Raw genomic sequence first — 10,799 nt, 5'->3', positions numbered from 1 at the left:
TCCATCCTCAGGCCTTTATTTCAGGATCACGAAGGGAGTATGTGAGAATTCAAGAATCAATGCGAATGTAAATTTTTATAATTAACATTTACAATTTTGTTTCCCGTGATACAAAAGCAATAGTGTAGCCATCTCCCCTTTACCACACCACCAGTTTTGATCCTGTAGAAGCATGTACTCCTTGCAACAGCCAGGATAAAAAGGCACTAAAGTCAGAAAGACAAAAAAGTGGAAGGCTTCCATTCAGTTCAGTTTCATAGAAGAACTCTGTGCTGTATACATTGTCTAGAGGCATTAAATAAAATTAATTACTGGGGGAACATTATTTTTATAAATTCTTGTTTTATTTTTATTTTTAAAAGAATATTTTATTTTTATTGGGGAGTGTGTGTGTGTGTGTGTGTGTGCGCGTGTGTGTGTGTGTGTGTGTGTGTTTATTCATCCATCAAAGCTAGCCAAGGGAATTGGAAACTGAATCTCCTGGAGCTCGATTTACAGCTTTTTGTGAGCCACCCTCACTTGGGTGCTGTGAACCAAATTAGGGTTCTCTGAAAGAATGTTTCTTAATCACTGAGCCATCTCTTCAGCCCCATTTTACAAAATCTTAATTGAAAATATTCTCATAGAATACATGTTACGTGAGAGAGAAGAGTAGGGGGGTTTAGACTGGCAGTCTTTTGTGTATGAAAAGACCCAACACTTACCTTTAAACAAGAGCCACAGACTTTGTGGGAACAAAATGCTAAGGTTGTGGAGGAAGTGGATGGGGATACAACTCCTTGTATGAACCTGTTTCCAGTGGATCAGCTATGCTACATTTCCTCACGGAGCCTGTGTAGAATGGAAGACTTGCAGTGGCTATTCCCATGGTGAACATACATACAATGAAATACATATCTGAATTGCAAATCTCAGTGTTACAGTGTAAGCACATTTTCAGCTACCGTGGACATTAGTTTGGAAGACCACAGCATTCAGAGGTCTTAGTACTCTCATGTCTGTAACATGGAGAGCATCCACTCTCAGAGTACCAGTTTTCACTTGTTATTATAAGCATGCATGCTTGAATCATAATGAAAAGCTCTCTGCAGCCTGCCTTCTGAGCATCAAGATAAAACTTCACATGTGCTTCTCTCTAACAATATCTAAGTTAATGTAGCTTTAGGACCATGGGGAATTTAATATATTAGAATTCTTAAAGTAAGTGTATGGCTTGTGTGTTGCCATGATTTGATATTCATTTAAAACCCTGAAAGTACTCATATAGATTTAATTGTTCAAATCACATTTCTGGGAGAGAAACAGACATGGAAGAAGGGTGCCCAGACCCAAAGGTATCCTTTTATGAATGTTCAGTAACTACTTTTTCTTGTCCACCAATCCTCTGCTGTTTGCTTTATGACTTAATGAATGCATAAGACCTTTCTATTTACTGTCTTCAGCAGCTCGAGCTATCCATGTGGCTTCTTTCCCTGGAGGAATTTCACAGATAAATTATTGCATACAATTACATCAAATAAATTTAAACTGAATAGGGTGGATAGCAGGCAGGCTAGTTTTTCTGAGTGTTTCTGTGGAGTTAATCCCTAGTGAAGAGGGGGAAAAATCACTGCATATAAATGAGATATCGCTGCTGTCTAATCCAGCTGATAAATGATTCCATCTGCTGGAAAGGAATTCTTAATGCCCTTGACACTTGTCCCACCCAGTTACCAGAATAGCCATTCTCCATTACTTACCAGCTTTCATGTGAAAGGATGGGGCTGGGGTGACGGGCTGCTATTTTCCTTCATTGGTAGAGGGTTGTAGCTGATAGACTTAGACTATAAATCTGGTTCTTTGTGTAGCCACACGGCCCATATTTTTAGACACCAATCACATTAGGGCTCAATCTGTGGTCTAAATAAGTGTTCTCAAACTTGGCTGCACATCAGAATTCTCTGGGGAGCTTAGAAAAAATGCCTAGCCTATTCCTCAAAACTCAGGTCATTCTGAAGTAGGGCTAAGTTTGGAAAACAGTGGCCTAAATCCCAAATAAGCACTTTCTCAACTTTGTGTGAATCAGAATCCCCTAAAGTCTTTCCAATATATATATATATATATATATATATATATATATATACTGACTCTGAGTGTGGTTCGATATTTTGCTGGTCTAACCAGGCTCTCAGGTGACACACACACTCCTGATCAAAGATCACAGTTGTATAGCTCTGAGTTCTCTCATTAGCATCATAATCTAGCTCAGTGTTCTGGAAAAAGAAAAGGGAACACCTTTTCTTTTTTTTATTATTTTCTTTATTTACATTTCAAATGCTATCCAGAAAGTTCCCTATACCCCCACCCCGCCCCTGCTCCCCTCCCCACCCACTACCACTACTTGGCCCTGGCCTTCCCCTGTGCTGGGTCATATAAAGTTTACAAGACCTTTTCTTAAGGCCATTGGCATCCTTTCTTTAAATCCTCCGTCACAGCAAAGCCTTGGGTGTACAAAGAGCATATCTGTGGTTGTTCCATGGGTGAAAGGCCAGGGCTACTCCACAAAGCTAATCCAGCAGGATCACAGCATGTACCTCCTTTGTTAATATTCTCCCATGAACACTCATCCCTTTCTGTCTGAAGGCAATTCTTCTATGTAACAAGATGTCTAAATCCTCTTTATGGAAGCCCATTCAGTGTCCAAATTTAGGGAAGGTGTTAGTGTTGTTTATGTTATTGTAAATAGCTAGCTTTAATGCTCATATTCTCTTGTAGCCAAAATGTCTCAGCCCAAACCCTAGGCACATGCTATCTGATTCCAGCCTACTTTTCAATGAACTCAGATGAGATAACAGAGCTTGTCCAGGTTCGTGAATGAAAGTGAAAGTTCACCTGCCACTCCTTCACATTTACTGTTTGTGCCTATCACTAGCCTTATTGAAGCATACACTGTTTTCTATTCTCTTTAAAAATATTCATTTTTTATTATATATGCATTGGTGTTTTACCTGCATGTATGTCTGTGTAATGGTTTTGGATCCCCTGGAACTGGAGTTATAGACAGTTGTGAGCTGCCATGTGGGTGCTGGGAATTGAAATCCTGACCTCTGAAAGAGCAGCTAGTGCTCTCCAGTCCCTTGTCATCATCTCTTGAAGCATAAATTCCCTATAGATAGTGGCCTGGGCTGTCTTGTCACCACTGTAGTCCCACGGTGGTTAGAACATAGCATTTGCCTGCAGAATTATTCCATAAAGGAAATCTACCGAACTTCTAATTTCTTTTAGTTCAAATCACAATGACCTGAACCTTGCCTAGATTAGATCCTGTTAGTCAGCTCGGTGTCAGCACTCTGGGTGTTCAGGGTATCTTTCTGAGTTGTGTTTTTTTCGCAGTTAAACTATACACATCTGCAGTTTGCAAGACTGAGTTGGATAACCGAAAATGAAAGACACTGCCATCTGTATGGTGATTAAATCAACCTGGATGGATAAAGCTGCCCAGGAGGGGAGGATTGAGACGATGACCCAGGTTTGATCCTCATGAACTCCCTGTTTAAAGAAGAAAATGATTTTCCTCCCTAATGTGCCTCATTGCCATATATGCAAACCTGCACAATGAGACTCACAAATTCCTTCAAGTCAAAGATGACCCTTACTATTCTTGAGAGTACTTCTTGACATCATTGACCAGCTTCACAGTGGCCTCTTTACACAAAGCTATTACAGATAAAATGACTCCAATGTTTATTTGAGTGTATCATGTAAGACCACTAGTGCTAATGAAATAAAACTCACAAGGAAAGGTTAAAATCAACTACAAAGGAATCTACTTTTAATGATTTCTTTGGGGGGCTATATGATCATGACATCTATGGGGGTATGAAACTAAAATCATCACTATATGTTTTTAAGAAGTGAACCTAGATATCCAGAAATTAGAAATCATTCCAAAGCAATAGAAAAACACTGTTGATATTTTTGGAAAGTTGAAGCATTTGCTTTTTTAACCAGGACTTATAAGTTTTGAAGAGACTATCTGAGGAGAGTTTGAAAGAAGTATTGGCTCATCATAAATGAAATAGAAAACATTAAGATTCATAAAAATTGAGTCTAAAGATAATGTAAAACATGCTTCTTGCTTAGTTTAGCTGTCATTGCCTAGGCTCTATGTGAGGTTTCCAGCAAGTCCCATGGGGAAGCAAACAAAATATAATTGTGGTATGTTGGTTCTCAGGCTGGTGCCCAGTGAGAGTAACCTTCTAATAGCTACAGCTGTGTATGAGCCTCTTCCCATTTCACAAGCTACACTTATTCAAAGGCCTTGAACAAATGAGTAGCACAGAAGTGGTGTTATGAGAGAAAACTGTGGCTTCTTTCTCAAATACTCTTGTTTTGATTGTTCATCCAGGGGCAAAATAACTGTTAAGTCAGAAGGCCACCCCGTAGAGAATCACATGGCAGGGGATCAAGGGCTATCAACAAGTAACTGAGCTGAGAAGCTGATGTGCCCACCTCAAGTTGAGTCTTCACAGGAAGTCCCAACCATGGCCTCACTATTACCTCATCAAAGAATTCTAGGGCCAGAAACCTCTAGCTAAGCCATACTGGGATGGTGATTTCCCCCAAACCTATAGTAATAATAAGTAGTTGCTATTTTAAACTGATAAATTATACAGTGTGCTGATATAAAGCAATAATGAATGCAGTTTTACTCATACATGGCATTGTATTAGACTTTTTACAGTCAACTGTGCAATTCTGAATTATTCTAGCAGAAAGTCTACTAGCTTTCACTATCTGCACTACATACATACAGCAATTTATCAATATTGCTGGAAAGTACATGCACTATTCTTTCTTTACATGTACCACAGTCTAAATTCTGGGCATTTTCAAATAATCTTTTTAAAATTAATATATATATATTACAACTTCTGTGCATATGTTATCTATTTCTCTACAGAGAGCCCCTGCATGAGGAGTTCATTTGTCAATTTTTTGATCCACTTCTTTTTGTCCATTAGCCAATATTACACATATCAGGTTCTGTTAGTGGGCAAAACCTACCATATTTCTTCACTCAAGAAACAAAATCTAAAAAGTAGAATCCAGGGATATACTGTAAGTCTACATAAAATTCCAGATTGGTTCACAGCAATATTGCTCAAGACATGTAGCTCTTTATTGTGAAGGCAATGTGAAAAACTATGACATAGCCAGGAGAAACAATATCGCTCCTTAAGTAGGAAAGGGGACATGGCACAAACACAAATACTACAGAATTCTAGAGTTAATGCCACACAAATAAGACTTGAGGAAGAACTGAAACGCTATATATATATATATATATATATATATATATATATATATATATATATATATATACACATACATAGATCCTTACAAGAGAACTTAAGCTTCTGACACACAGCTAAAGCTTTGGAGTACATTCATTCATTGTTCAGAAAGGAATCTGAGAACCCCCAAAAGTGCTAAGTTCTGTGTGTCAATGTAGGAATATAAAAGCATTGTTAGACTGTCTTTGTCCTCAACAAGGTTATTAAAAATGTCAGTGAAACTACAAACAATCGGGGAAATCAGAAAGCAGACTGTGACACATTGAAAAGAATGTAGCTAATATGTCCTGGCAACAAGACAACCCGAAGAAAGATGGGACTCCCTATAGAAGCAGAACCTTACAAGCTGGATACAAATCTGTTGAATTATTCAACAAGAACTGATAAATAAAACCTAAAGCAGGTCATTGTTTTGGACTCAGCCCTTCTTTGTTCTAAGCATCAAAAGGTGAAACCAAACCAGAATAAAATTTCTAATCATGTGTACACCGCTGGTGTGTGTGTGTGTGTGTGTGTGTGTGTGTGTGTGTGTGTATGAAGTAAAGAGCACTGGATCCCCAGAGCTGGAGTTATTGCTGGTTGTAAGCTGATTAATGGGGGTCCTAGGAATAAAACTCTGGTCCTCTTTAAGACCAGTATGTGCACTTAACACTAAGACTATGCCCTAGCCCTTCACTTTATAATCGCTTGAAGAGGCCAGGAGAGGACATGAGATCTCCTGGAATTGGAATTAAGGTTGCCTATTAGCTGCCTGACCTGGATGCTGGGAACCAAACTCCAGGAGGAGCAAGAACTCTTAATGTCATTCATCACAGACACACCCCTGAGCCCCCAAAGGATAGACACAATAAACAAAGAAGATGAGACTGAGACTCATGTAGGGAAATTTAAACTATAAAGCCACTAATAGGGTTAATTTGGGATGACTGTAGAAAAAAAAATGTCAGGCAAGAGAACCATGCCTGTGACAGGTGATTGGAATCCAAACCCTCCACCATCTTGGCATTGCTTGGGAAGAAGCTAGGGATTCTAATTAGCTTTAAATTTCAAATATGCATGCTAAGAATGAATGTTAGCCACGGAAGTGTAAATGAATTTACACTATAAATGTAATGCATAGGTTGTCAAGAAAGAAATTGACACCACAATTCAAGAGGAGAGAAAGAAAAAGAGACGATGTTAGAAAAAAGTAACATGGTAGAAATAAAGTCAACTGTGTCAGTAACAATAGCACACAACCCGACTCAGCTGTTAGTTAAGGCTACCTCAGACTGACCTAAATAGGTGCTCATATGCTACCACGTGGGAAGCACATCTGAACTGCACAGGAAAAAAAAAACCTAAAAATAGAGGGATAAAGAACAATTCTTTTGACAAATACTAGCTAAAAGAAAGGGAAGAGAACAACTGTAATTTCAAATAAAGTGAACATGAGAGAGAAGCCATTGTCAGTGGTAAAAGGAAGCCATCTCACCAAGGAGACATTAAACTTGCATATCCCACAACCTTAGTGAGGACTTTTAATATACAGTCACAGCAATGGATTAAACAGATGAACCCTTCATAAGAACATGGACTATGTTAAGATTTATAAAATTTACTATTTGGAGGCAGTTACAGGCATGCTTTCACCTTGCATCCAACAATCATAGAGTATATGTACTGTTTGGTACATGTGAAACAAACATTATACCCATTAGGGTGCACAGTAGACCTCAACAAATAGAAATTATATCTTCCTGCCAGAGTCAAATCTTTGTGCATCAAGGGAAAAAAACCTAATTTCATCAGAATATGCACACAACAAATAAAAGGCAAAGTTACATCTAAAGTCAATCAGCATTGTAGACTAATGTACTGTTCTCGCTAAGAAGAAATACCAGCTTTTTGGGACTATGCACATTACTGCTTAACTTCTATTGAGAATTATCGTCAAGAACTCGCTGTTTTTTGATAAGTAGTCCCAAGAAAGAACAGATTTCTCACACATGAATCCAAGAGAGGATCTGTATATAGAATAAATATATAAAGAATGACTATAAATCAATAAAGATGACTGAATCACAGACAATGCAAAAATACCCAAACACCTATCAAGGAGATATTAAAATGGCTAATGGAAGGAAAATAAGTATTCAATACTGTTAGCCACATGGAGAAGAAGAAAATAAGACTCCATGGTACATCTACTGAATGGATAAAATAAAACATTGAGAATAGTACGTGCTAGTGAGGACACACAGCTAGACAGCTCTTTGTACTGCTGGTGGGATTATACATTAGTACATCAATTTGGGGGGAAAATGTTAAGCAGTGCCTTCTAACTTGGAGCACATATTATTCTCAAGTAATTCTGTGCATGTGATTATGGCCATAAAAGGATGTCCTAATAGTGTTCATTCTAGTTCCATTCATATTATCCCAAACCTGAAAACACTGTCAGTGCACAGCAATACTAAAGCAGACAGATGGTACCATATTCATAGTGTGGACTCCTACAGGGAAATGAGGACGAGGCAATGCACTTGAAACAGTCCACGTCCACACACCTATTGGTAGGAAGACTAGACAGGAGCCATCCTTGATAATAGGACTGCAGAATGGCAGCTGCTCCTAGGCGAGGCTGTGGGTACGGTTGCTAACAGTGAAGAGGAAGCATCAGACTATTTTCTCTACTGGCTTCTACTATGTACAAGGCTGAGATGGACATTCAGCAATTTGTTCACTGTTTTAGTTGTGAAGATTTAAGGAAGGTATTTAAAGTTGTGTCTTTTTAAATTTTACTTCAAGGGAGAAATGTACATTGTATAAAAGATAGGCAGATGAAGGGACCCTGATATAACGGCCTCTTGTGAGGCTATGCTAGTGCCTGGCAAACACAGAAGTGGATGCTCACAGTCAGCTATTGGATGGAATACAGGGCCCCCAAAGGAGGAGCTAGAGAAAGTACCCAAGGAGTTGTAGGGGGCTGCAACGCTGTAGGCGCAACAACAATATGAACTAACCAGTACCCCCTGAGCTCGAGTCTCTAGCTGCATATGTAGCAGAAGATGGCCTAATCGGCCATCACTGGGAAGAGAGGCCCCTTGGTCTTGCAAACTTTATATGACCCAGCACAAGGGAAGGCCTAGGCCAAGTAGTGGGAGTGGGTGGGTAGGGGAGCAGGGGNGGGGGGGGGGGATAGGGAACTTTCGGGATAGCATTTGAAATGTAAATAAAGAAAATAAAAAAAAAAGTTAGGCAGAATTAAAATGCAAATACTTTAAGGTTTTGAAGTAAAGCCAATCTGAGCCCAAATGTTTCACATTAAAAGTATGTAGTGCAGACTTAAAAATAAACTTAAACTTAAAAATTAAATATTGAAATAGTTTTGAGTGATCTATGTTTCCCAAAACAACTCTCTGTGCTTTTCTAAGAAACTGACCTTCTGGAGAGGGGACATCTGAATGCTTTGGGAATGTTATTTTGCACATCTTGTATGCTTTACTGTGTGTAGAGTTCAGACTCATTAATGCACGTCCCTGGAAAGTCCCTGCTGCCCTAATTCCACGCTGTTCTACAAAGAAAGGGCCCTTTCACATCTACTGCTTTCGTAACTGATCAATTTATGCTTTTACTGCTATTTCTCTTTTTGACAGCTTATCAAAAAGCAATGATTGGTGCAGGTTGTGGTGGCGCATGCCAGTAGGAATTGCTGATAAAACAATGACTGTAGATAATCCATCCTTCTATACCTATTGTTAAAAATGACATTTCCATTAAATGTAAGCATCTCATACGTTAATACAGACTAGGACACTGGGCCATTGAGTTGTTCTTTAGATCATTTATACTCAACCTGAACCAGAGAAAAAAGGAAAGAGAGAAGACTATATAACCATAGAAACGATGAAAGAAATAAGATACTCATCTCGTTTTAAAATTAAATCTGCTGATACCTTTGGATTTCTTTCATGAATTTCAGAGGCACAGAATACTATGAAGGCTCTAACTCTGCAGCCAACAGTCTATCTTGTTCATGATAAGTTATTCAAGTTTCTGAAATAACGAAATAATAAAAAAAAGAAAACAATTGTCCCGCGTTTTAGTTAGGTGGGAATACATGGGGACAGCTGTGTCCATATAGAAGATGGGGCTGTCTGCCAAGCCCTGGGGAGCAGGATAGAAGGGAACATGTGCTCATTCAGAGATTGTCATCGCAATCAAAGAAGAGAACCACAACATAGCCATTTTAATTGCTCTATTTATTAATACATGTATCACAAATGTTCACAATATCAATGCATTCTTGTTGGCATGCTAGACAGAGGCATTATTTTTAAGATCTTTTAAAAATATGTTGACTTTCGTTTCCCTTCCACACTCACTTTTAAATTGATCTGATGAGGTCCTCAAAGTCTATAATGTCAATGCAAGAAAAAAATATAGGAAAACAAAAGTGAAATAATAGTAAGTAGTTGGGGGCAAATCAGGGAAGTAACAACACAACCTGTAACAGGATTACACAGGCGTCATTTGAGAGGATCCTACACTAAACGGTCTCTCCACACCCATCTCTTGGAACAATGAACAAGGAGCCCAGCTAATGCTTAACAGCACTTTCTGCCATGCCCGCCACATGCTGTTTTCTCCTCACGAAGCCCTCCCAATGTGTCTCCTCTCACGTGCTAGACAGACAGCCTGAAGAAGGTAGGAAAAAAATCTCAGGAAAGGGAAAAACCAAACCAAATCAGATTAAGCCAAGAGAAAAGATAATTACCATCTGCATATCTATGGAAAGGTGTGTGGCATTCTTGGACCACAGTGAGGGGCTGACTGAAGCCTTCCCTACTACATGCAGGGCCACAGGGGCCAGTGAGGATGTGATAACCAGTCACCTAGAGTTGGACCAAGTACATGTGAGGGAGCTGGCACTCACAGGGCCTTAGGGTGGGCTTCACTATGACTAGCTGCAGGGGGCCTGGCTACACTGTGGGGCACAACAGGGCTTCACAAGATGGACACTACATATGACGTGGGCTGAAAGGCAGAGCTTTGACTGGGTAGGAGTGTCAGTTGCACGTAGGGGGAGGGCTTGCGGGGAGCTGGGGGTGGGAGCAGGGCAGGGATAGTATGTACTGTGCTCTAACGTTCTTTGGAAGTCTTTCAGAGATTGCGGCAGTTCCTTTTTAAAAACAGGCCTCTTATTCCAAAGTTCTTGAAAGACTACAAGAGAAAGAGAAGACATGTGAGGGATTCACCATTGCTAACAGCCTGCCCCAAAAGGTGTAAGGTGAAGAGCAAGTGTTCCCACTTTTCCCAATGGCATCCACTCCACCTCTTCCCCAACATACAGATAGGAGGTTTCTGCAAGTGGACAACACCACCAGGCAGTTCAGTGGCTTGGCACTCTTCCTGCCCACTTTAAGGGGAGTATGGGCACTAAAGGGGAACATTCCCAGCTCTAACCCTCCCCACTCCCAC

At 39.7% G+C, this 10,799-nt stretch overlaps 1 protein-coding gene across 1 annotated transcript in view; it reads right to left on the bottom strand.

Moving 5' to 3' along the window:
• Positions 1–9,561: 9,561 nt before the first annotated feature.
• Positions 9,562–10,799, bottom strand: part of Tspan7 (tetraspanin 7) — a 104,849-nt gene continuing 103,611 nt past the window's right edge. Inside the window, exon 8 of the mRNA XM_021187870.1 lies at positions 9,562–10,541. The gene's annotated coding sequence lies outside the window, so the exon portion shown is untranslated. The remainder of the gene's footprint in view (positions 10,542–10,799) is intronic.

This window comes from Mus pahari, chromosome X (genome assembly GCF_900095145.1).
Source record: "Mus pahari chromosome X, PAHARI_EIJ_v1.1, whole genome shotgun sequence".
Lineage (NCBI taxonomy): Eukaryota > Metazoa > Chordata > Mammalia > Rodentia > Muridae > Mus > Mus pahari.
The sequence above is the reverse complement of the archived record's forward strand: the minus strand, read 5'-3'. Positions and strand labels throughout refer to the sequence as shown.